Source organism: Pinus tabuliformis, chromosome 5_1, assembly GCF_031772625.1.
Source record: "Pinus tabuliformis cultivar Carrire ecotype Pingquan chromosome 5_1, CPIR1, whole genome shotgun sequence".
Classification (NCBI taxonomy): Eukaryota; Viridiplantae; Streptophyta; class Pinopsida; order Pinales; family Pinaceae; genus Pinus; species Pinus tabuliformis.
In genome coordinates, this window is record NC_142305.1 from 341,582,330 (window position 1) to 341,590,689 (window position 8,360).

At 33.1% G+C, this 8,360-nt stretch overlaps 1 pseudogene; it reads left to right on the forward strand.

The window, feature by feature from the left end:
• Window positions 1–534: 534 nt before the first annotated feature.
• LOC149164847 (heat shock 70 kDa protein 4 pseudogene) lies at window positions 535–831 on the forward strand (annotated as a pseudogene).
• The last annotated feature ends 7,529 nt before the right edge of the window (window positions 832–8,360 follow it).

The following is an 8,360-nucleotide window of genomic DNA, read 5'->3' on the forward strand; positions in this document are numbered from 1 at the left end:
CACAAGGTAGATTGAGCTGAAGGGTAAAGGACCAGAAGAGTTAAAGTAGTGTGACTAGTTTCTTTTATGCAATTTAATTTCTTGCCATTCAGATATCATATTGCTTGACTTGTTCATGATTTCTTCCCACAAGGTAGATTGAGCTGAAGGGTAAAGGATCTGAAGTTTTTAAGGTGAGAGAACATGAACAACCAACCAGGGGTTCTCATTCAAGTGTATGAAGGTGAGAGAACATGAACAAGGGACAAAAATTTGTTGGGAAAGTTTGAATTTTATGGTATCCCACCTACTCCCAGAGGTGTTCCTCAAATCAAAGTGTGCTTTGACATTAATGCCAATGGTATGTTGAATGTTTCAGCTGAGGAAAATACCACTAGACAGAAGAACAAGATTATCATCACCAATGACAAGTGTAGGTTGAGAAAGGAAGACATTGAGAAAATGGTTCAGGAGGATAAGAAGTAAGAGTTTGAGGATGAAGAGCATAAGAGGAAAGTTGAGTCCAAAAACGCGTTGGATAATTATGCTTATAACATGAGGAACACGATCAAGGATGATAGAATTGCTACAAAGGTGGATCTGTCTGACAAGAAGAAGATTGACGATGCAATCAAGCAGGCAATCCAATGTTTGGATAACAACCAACTGGCTAAGGTTGATGAATTTGATGATAAAATGAAGGAACATGAGAGAATATGCAACCTGAAAATTGCAAAGATGTATCAAGGTGCAAGTGGTGACATGCCTAGAGGTGGCTTTGGTGGTGTTCCTCGTGATGGTGGACCACCTAGTGGTGGAGGTGTTGGCCCTAAGATTAAGGAAGTTGACTAATATGTCTCTCAAAATTCATATGATATTACTGTATTTTCCATTGTAACAATTATATTACTATCAGAATAATTTTTATGTTGAAACTTGGTAGGCGCATTTTATATTTAATGATGCAATCTTGGGCTATTATAGTGATCTTATGTTAATGTTGAACCTTGATGCAATAGATGGCCATTCGCTCTCATAAAGTTAGAAACTATCTTTATTTGACAACTGTGCCTTCGTACTTAGTACCTGTGAAGCAACTTGGCTTTTAGGTAGGGTGCAATTGTGGGACCCATGAGAAAAATAAATCATTCGTTGCCTGCCAGACTCAAAATTCCAACTTCTCATTACTATGAATGAGGAAGGAAGGTGGAGCTGTCATTTATTAAAGGTGGGCATGGAAGTGACTTAAAGAGAGCATTATTGAATTTACATGCACCTTCTTGGTTTCACATAGGAAAGAACACACCATTTATGAATATTTAATTTGTATTTTTTTAATTCAATCATTGTCCAGTCATAAAATAAGTATTGAATATGAGAACTGTCTTGTGGTAAATTGGATCCCTAAATGTTAAAAATGAAGCTAAAGAAATTATTTTCTACGACATTCACAAGGACATCTTTGTTATATATATGAAAATCATTCTGAACCTCATGTTTTGATGGCCGATAGTGTGATAGGGTTGAAGTTGAAAAACCTCTGTTGGGTAGAATAGACCATTTATGAATATTGAATTCACAAACTTCAATCACTGTCAAGTGAGCCACGAATATTAAAAATGAAGGTAAATAAATTATTGTCTATGACATTCACTTGACCTCAAGTGTTCCATCATTTCATTGGCATGCATTTTTCTATTCTATTGAAAATGCTTCTCAATATCGAGGATGATCTTGCCTGGCATGCTACCAATACTGAAGACGAGAATGCCGGTGAATCAAGTAATTATAGTGTTGTTCAAGAGTTCTTAGATCACTTTGGATATTTCTCTAGGATGAAATACCATCATTCCCACTACCTCCCAGTTGCTTCCTGCATATTTCGCTTATCTCGATTGGTGAAAAAATCATGATGCTCTCATTCCTCTCACCAACATCGTAGAAGGCTATGCCAAGGTATGCCCACATTGAATCTTCATTTTTCATCGTTTCTTATGTAGAAAGTTTATTTTAGAAACACACATCAAGATCAATGGATGTGTCATATAACACACAACTCTTTTAGCTCAGGTTCCAAAACCTTAAAGTTATTTATTATGGAAAAAAATTGCCCATGTTTGCACCTAGCCTCGTCATTTTCTATATGTTAATCATTTTTTTTTATCCTTTTCTAAGTTCCAGTTCTAAAATCATCCCTTTTCTAAATGCCATTTATGTGGGGAAGACAAAAAACTAAAATGAGAATGGGAAAAAATGATGCCTTAATGATCCATCCATCACATAAGTTACCCAAAGTCCCACTAGCTTTTCATTTACATTTAGTTTTGAATGAATAAACCAATGGATGGATGACTATCTTAAGGGCCCCTTTTAAAATGATTTTCTCAAAGCCCTGCACCAAACCCACCTCAACCCCACACTTCAAGAATACTAGTCTATTAGATTTCCTGAGAATATATTATAAGTTCTTCAAAGCCAATGGATGGATGATTGTCTTAATGTCCCTCTTGGATATATGATTTTCTTAAGAAGTTAAACCCTTGCACCAAACACCACTCCATTTTAAGTGTACTGGTTTATTGGTTTTTTTAGAATATATTATAAGTTCCTTAGTGCCTAGTCTATGCTTGTAATAAAATTCCAAAAAGTATAGTTGTTATGGAATTTATTGCAAATTTCATAAAATACAACATTTTCACAAAGATTATCAGATGCCTACAATAATCCTGCAAATGAAATTAATATAATAAAATATATTTTCTAAAACATGGTAATGCTACTAATGAATCCAATAGAAAGTGAGAAAAATGAATCCTTTGATTGGTAGTTTACATTATTATAGACACTCTAATAGGGTCAACATGGTTTCAATAATGTGCCCAACAGTTTTGTAATAGAAGAAAGAATTTGTAGGAAATAAGAGATCCTTCCATTGTTTGTCATAACTTTATTTATTTGTTTATGTCTAAATTACATATTGAAATATCCAACAATCATGTAAATGAAATTGATATAATAAAATATATTTCCCAAAACATGGTAATGTTTCAAACAACTTTTATATAATGTGAAGAAAAAGGATCATTGTACAGTATTCCTTCCTTGATATTTCCTTTTGTATGCAATCCTAAGTTAGGGTTTCAATAAAACACGTGGAAAAAATGAATTTCATAACAACAATGCAATATTCATTGATCTATGAAATAATAATGCCCCTTATTTAAATGCACAAATAGAATAATAAGATATTGAGACAACTATTGATTCTTCAAATAACCACTAAAAATTAAGACTAGTTTGACCAATAATTTCCCTAACATGATTTCAGTAAATGTGGTCAACAATCTTGTTTTTGTTCAATGAAAAGATTTGTATGAAAGACATAGAGATCCTTTCATTGTTTGTTATAATTATATGGATTTATTTTTGTCTAAATAACATATTCAAATATTTTGGTTTTTGGAACAAGATATTTCATTTTTTAATATTGTCTTTATATATTGTGTCGTGGCATCTAAAAGTTGAACAATGTGTATAGTATTAAGGTTTATTTGTTTTTTTATTTTTTAGAAAAAAGGGGATGCTAAAAAGAATTGAACAAGTTGTTTCGATGGTTTTGAAGTCATTAAAATATCCACATCCTCATGTATGATGGGTAACCATCAATGCCATTGATCAACTATCAATTGTTTTAGCCCCAAATTTGCAATAAAGATATTAGCAAGTTTTCCTACACTTGCTAGAGCTATGGATGATTTTTAGAATTCTAGAGTGCAAGTTAGAGTTTTTCCCACAACTATTGACTACCACTCTGCACAACTACATAGCGGTCATATTTAATATACTTATAGTTACTATATGCCAATATATTATAATAACCATAATATAGTATTATAGACCCAACGCTATAACAATCACTGCCTAATGAGATATCAAAGATTGAGAAATAAATCTACACTAATATTGTGACATTCCTACCTCTTTTTCAAATATTTGGGTTTTGTGGCAAGAAATTTTAATGCCTTCTTTCAATGTTTTCTCAAGCCCATTGCATCATTCCGCCATTTTGTTGTTATAATTTTTTTTTTTTCTCTCTTAGAATCTTACACCTTGGACATAAGACTCAATATGGAGGAATAGACAATGGCAATTTTTCTACTCTAAGCAATGTTTTAAAACTTGGGCTCTTAAATGTAATTGGTGGAGGTTTCACTTTGATGTGGACTCAGACCGATTTGATATCAATTATTTAGGTAGTAAAATAATAAATTTTAGTGAATTTTTTGCTATTTTGAGGATTTCAAGCTATTATTCCAAGAACATATTGAAATTTTGAAACAAAGCATTATGAATAGCTGAGAAATAACATTTAAATGACAAGCATAATTGACAAAAACGTTCTACCATTACTTATATTGGGATCCTCATCATCGGTATCACCCTTTACCTTGTTTAGCCTTTTCCTCTACCTCAATCCTCTAGGGATGTCAGTTAACACCACCCTATTTTGATGAAACCGTCTAAACCAACATCGCTAACTTAAAAATATTCCAAGTGACCACCTCAATAATTCCATTAAGTGTTCCCTCTAGATCATTGTCAACATGTGTAAAAGAAAATGTTGTAAAGTTGGACAAACCTCCATACATCTCAGCCTACGATATTCATCGTTTAACTCAGTTAGAATATATTCAACACCCAAAATTCCACTAGACAACTTATATCAATTCCTCAATCAATAGTTCCACGTGTAGTCACCCAAATATAGGCCAACCTGCAGGGTAACATGATCACCACTCATTAGCTTCAAGGCTCACATGATGTAGCTATTATAGGGAAAATAATACTAAATTTCCATTCAACGATGTCGTCTACAATTTCATCCTTAAATTCTGGTATAGAAAGAGAAACTAAGATGTAGGGCTCTCTCACCCACTTAACTCAACCTTTTAGTCAAATCAATTATCAAAATGCTTTACCTATTCAAGTTGGACTTGGCAGAAGCCATCACTTTATACCTATAAATAAAAATTGTATGGTCCAAGGAGTTTTGATCAGGGACTGCAAGAGTCTCAATAAAACTTTGCACATAATATACCATGGCCTTTTGGAAGGCTTCGGATAGCTAGGTTTCAAAGCTAATTAATGCTCTCAAAACTAGTTTGGAAAATCTGAAAAGGGTGTCGATGGGAGATGAGAGGGTATTTTCAAATAGTTTTGACTCATTTCGAACATCAATTGGAAGACTTGGAAATAATTTACAACCCTATATGTTATTTTTAGATTGTTATATGAAATTTGATGTGGTAGGAAATCTAGTAGCTTCAGTTCGTTGCTAAATCATTAGGCCATCTATAATTAAATCTCTGTAGCCACCCTTTGTGGGAGTGTTGTCAAAACAAAAAATTTCATTTCAGCAGACGTGTTCTAATAGAATTAAATTGAGTGCGAGTCCTAGTCCTCAAACCTTAGTGATGGGTCTTCCAGCAGTAATAACCACATTGCCACTTTAGACATTTGTAGCAATTCCTCAGTTGTCTATATTACAGTCTCAAGGGTAAGATCAAAGACAATTTTTATTGTAAAAAAATCATTCAGGGACAACTAGATCTCTTTCTTCCCTTTTTCATTCAAGTATTTGTGCTCATAAGAGAAAAGAAATTCCACATCTGGGAAAGATTCCCAGTTGCAAGTAAATCTTTGTGCTACATGTTCACCTACCCAACAACAAAGTGATTCTTGCAGTGATGATCCTATTGAGAGCCAAGCCTCTTAACCATCTAATTCTCCTCACCATCAATATGTTTCTTATAGAAGGATCTCACCAATGACAACCATGTAGATTGATTTTGATAGATAAGCAGTGAAAAGGCTAAAGATTGGAGATGCTGGAATTTGTGGTATTGATCCAAATTTGAAGGAAAAATCCATTGATCAAACAATGAACCCTCATTATGGGATAGGACAATTCAAATTTGGGACTACACACAGGACAACAAAACAACAAGTATCTTTGTCAGTCAATTGTGAGGATGCTTCCATTTTCTCAAGGAATCAAAAAGGGACGTGAAGAAACCTCCAATCAAGGCATCACTTCAATTATGCAGAATTGGTTACAAAATCAAGGATACAATCATAATATTATGGATCTTCACAGTAGTCTTCAGGAGTGAGTGATAGAAATCATTTCAATCAACAAATTTTGAATTCCGGATTAATGTAGTTTGGGCCTCATACTAGTGAGAGACTCTTAACCTTGCAAGTTTCTACCATGTATAAGAGTTTGGGTGAATCTGGAAGGTCTAGAACTTTAAATTCTCAACAGATTCCTTCGGGGAGAAATCTTGAGCATTTGTTCCCTGGCTCAGGATTAACACCAATAATTACCAACCACACTAGTCATTCAAACATGAAAGACGTTGAATCTACAATAACTGTGTGAACCCCAATAGTTGTGTCATTGCCAATGATGGAGGGCCACACTGCATATCAACACCAATACTATTTATCTAAAGAAAACATTGGAGCTCCAATTGCATTTATGCCTAGTAAACGTAAGAAACAAGTGTCACAACTTATTCCTTGGCATGTAGATATTACTCAAGCTTGAGGGCATCTTCCCACTACAAGTTTTTGAGCTACTACCTAGCAAATTCGCTTATTTTTTTGTTGTCAGTATTTTGTGAATTTATATCAATGATGTTCTTTTTTTGTATTCCTTGTAGTTTGAAATGTCTTATGTTTCTTTATTATGACTAATACAATGTTCATGCTATGGAAAAAAGTTTTAAATATTGTAAAAGGTCTTCTTATCACTTTTTTACCAGTAGTTAAATAATAAAAATGCATCCTTTCAAATTTGAAGACATCATATGAGTATGTTTATTCTTCTTGAACTCAAATTATTCCTATGTTGGATATGGGAGAAAAAGGAGATTGATAACCAAGAAGAGGGGGAAGGATCAATACCTCAAGTAAAGAGAAGGTTAAAGCTCACAATTCAGCTATTGTAGTAACTAATTCCTCCAATACCCGTTGTGATTGTTCATGGAAAAGAAAGTGTGGAATATGTGAATGCAACATATACTTTTGCTAAAAAAACCTTGCAAGATGTATGCTAGTTAGCTTCCACCTCCAATAAAGATATGCGAAGGAAAACTGAAAATTAAAACTTGTATGTATCTCGTTGGCTACACTTAGAATAATCAATCAAATATATTACAAATAGGATATTGTTAGTTCTACCTATAGTTTTATATCCAGTCTATTGCTTTGTAATATCAACCATCTATGTTAAGTTGTTTTTTCCATTTGAAATATGGAAGATTTCATTTTAACATGAAGTCTTTTAAGAAATATTGTACACAATTTTTTACTTACTTTCTTGAATTATCTATCACATGGTCAAACTATATTTTTCAGTACTAGAAGCATTTTATGAAAATCAATGAAATTCACTTCCTCATTTGGTAGGGCCTTTGGGAAGCTTCGGAAACCTAAAATATTGGATATGGATTATGTTTTGAGGATAGCGGAAAGCTTCATGGATAGAGAAAAGAATTTGGAATATGATTTCTCCAAGTATTATCTCTCTTTGAACAAGAACACTAGTTGGAGTGGACTGTCAATATTTATATTTGTTTATCAAGCTTCAACAAAAATCTTATCCTTTTTTTATTGATTATCAATTGATGGATTCGTTATTTCTACTTGTTGCTCTTTCTTGAGGTTTTTGTGCTAACTAGTTTGAACTAACTGAGGATAAAACATTGGTGGTATTATTGTAATATGTTAATTCCTTGTTTGTATTGAATCAAGTATTTGCTGTAAAATATAAATCGATGTGTTATATCTTGGAAATTACAAGTATGGAAAATATGGGAAAACTATTGGTGTTGTGCATGTAAATCTGCAAAACAAATCAAAACTAGTATTATTTTATCTCTTCATTATAATGACCACTCATGTTTTGAGTTGAGTAATTGAATTTTTTAATCAATATAGAAGTCTTGGCTTAGGGGAGTGAAATATGTAGCCTCCAAATTACATTAGGATGGCCACAGGTGTTCCCTCAAATTGGAAGTTTTGTTTTGGACTTCACTGTCGATTTTCCATTCAAGAATAATATAGCGACTGGAATATGAAAGTTACATTCCAAAATGATCCTATTTGGAGGATTAATAGTGGTGATTGCTACATATTTTCAATGTTGGAGATATTGTACCACATGTTGGGAAGACAATGGGAAGGGAATGACCTCTAAAATTTATCCACTTATAATGTAGTGATCCATAAATATACGAAAAACATTAATAATTTGATATAAACTAATTGGCTTGTTCATAATATGTGATAATGGACCCAAATAGTAGTTATTATCT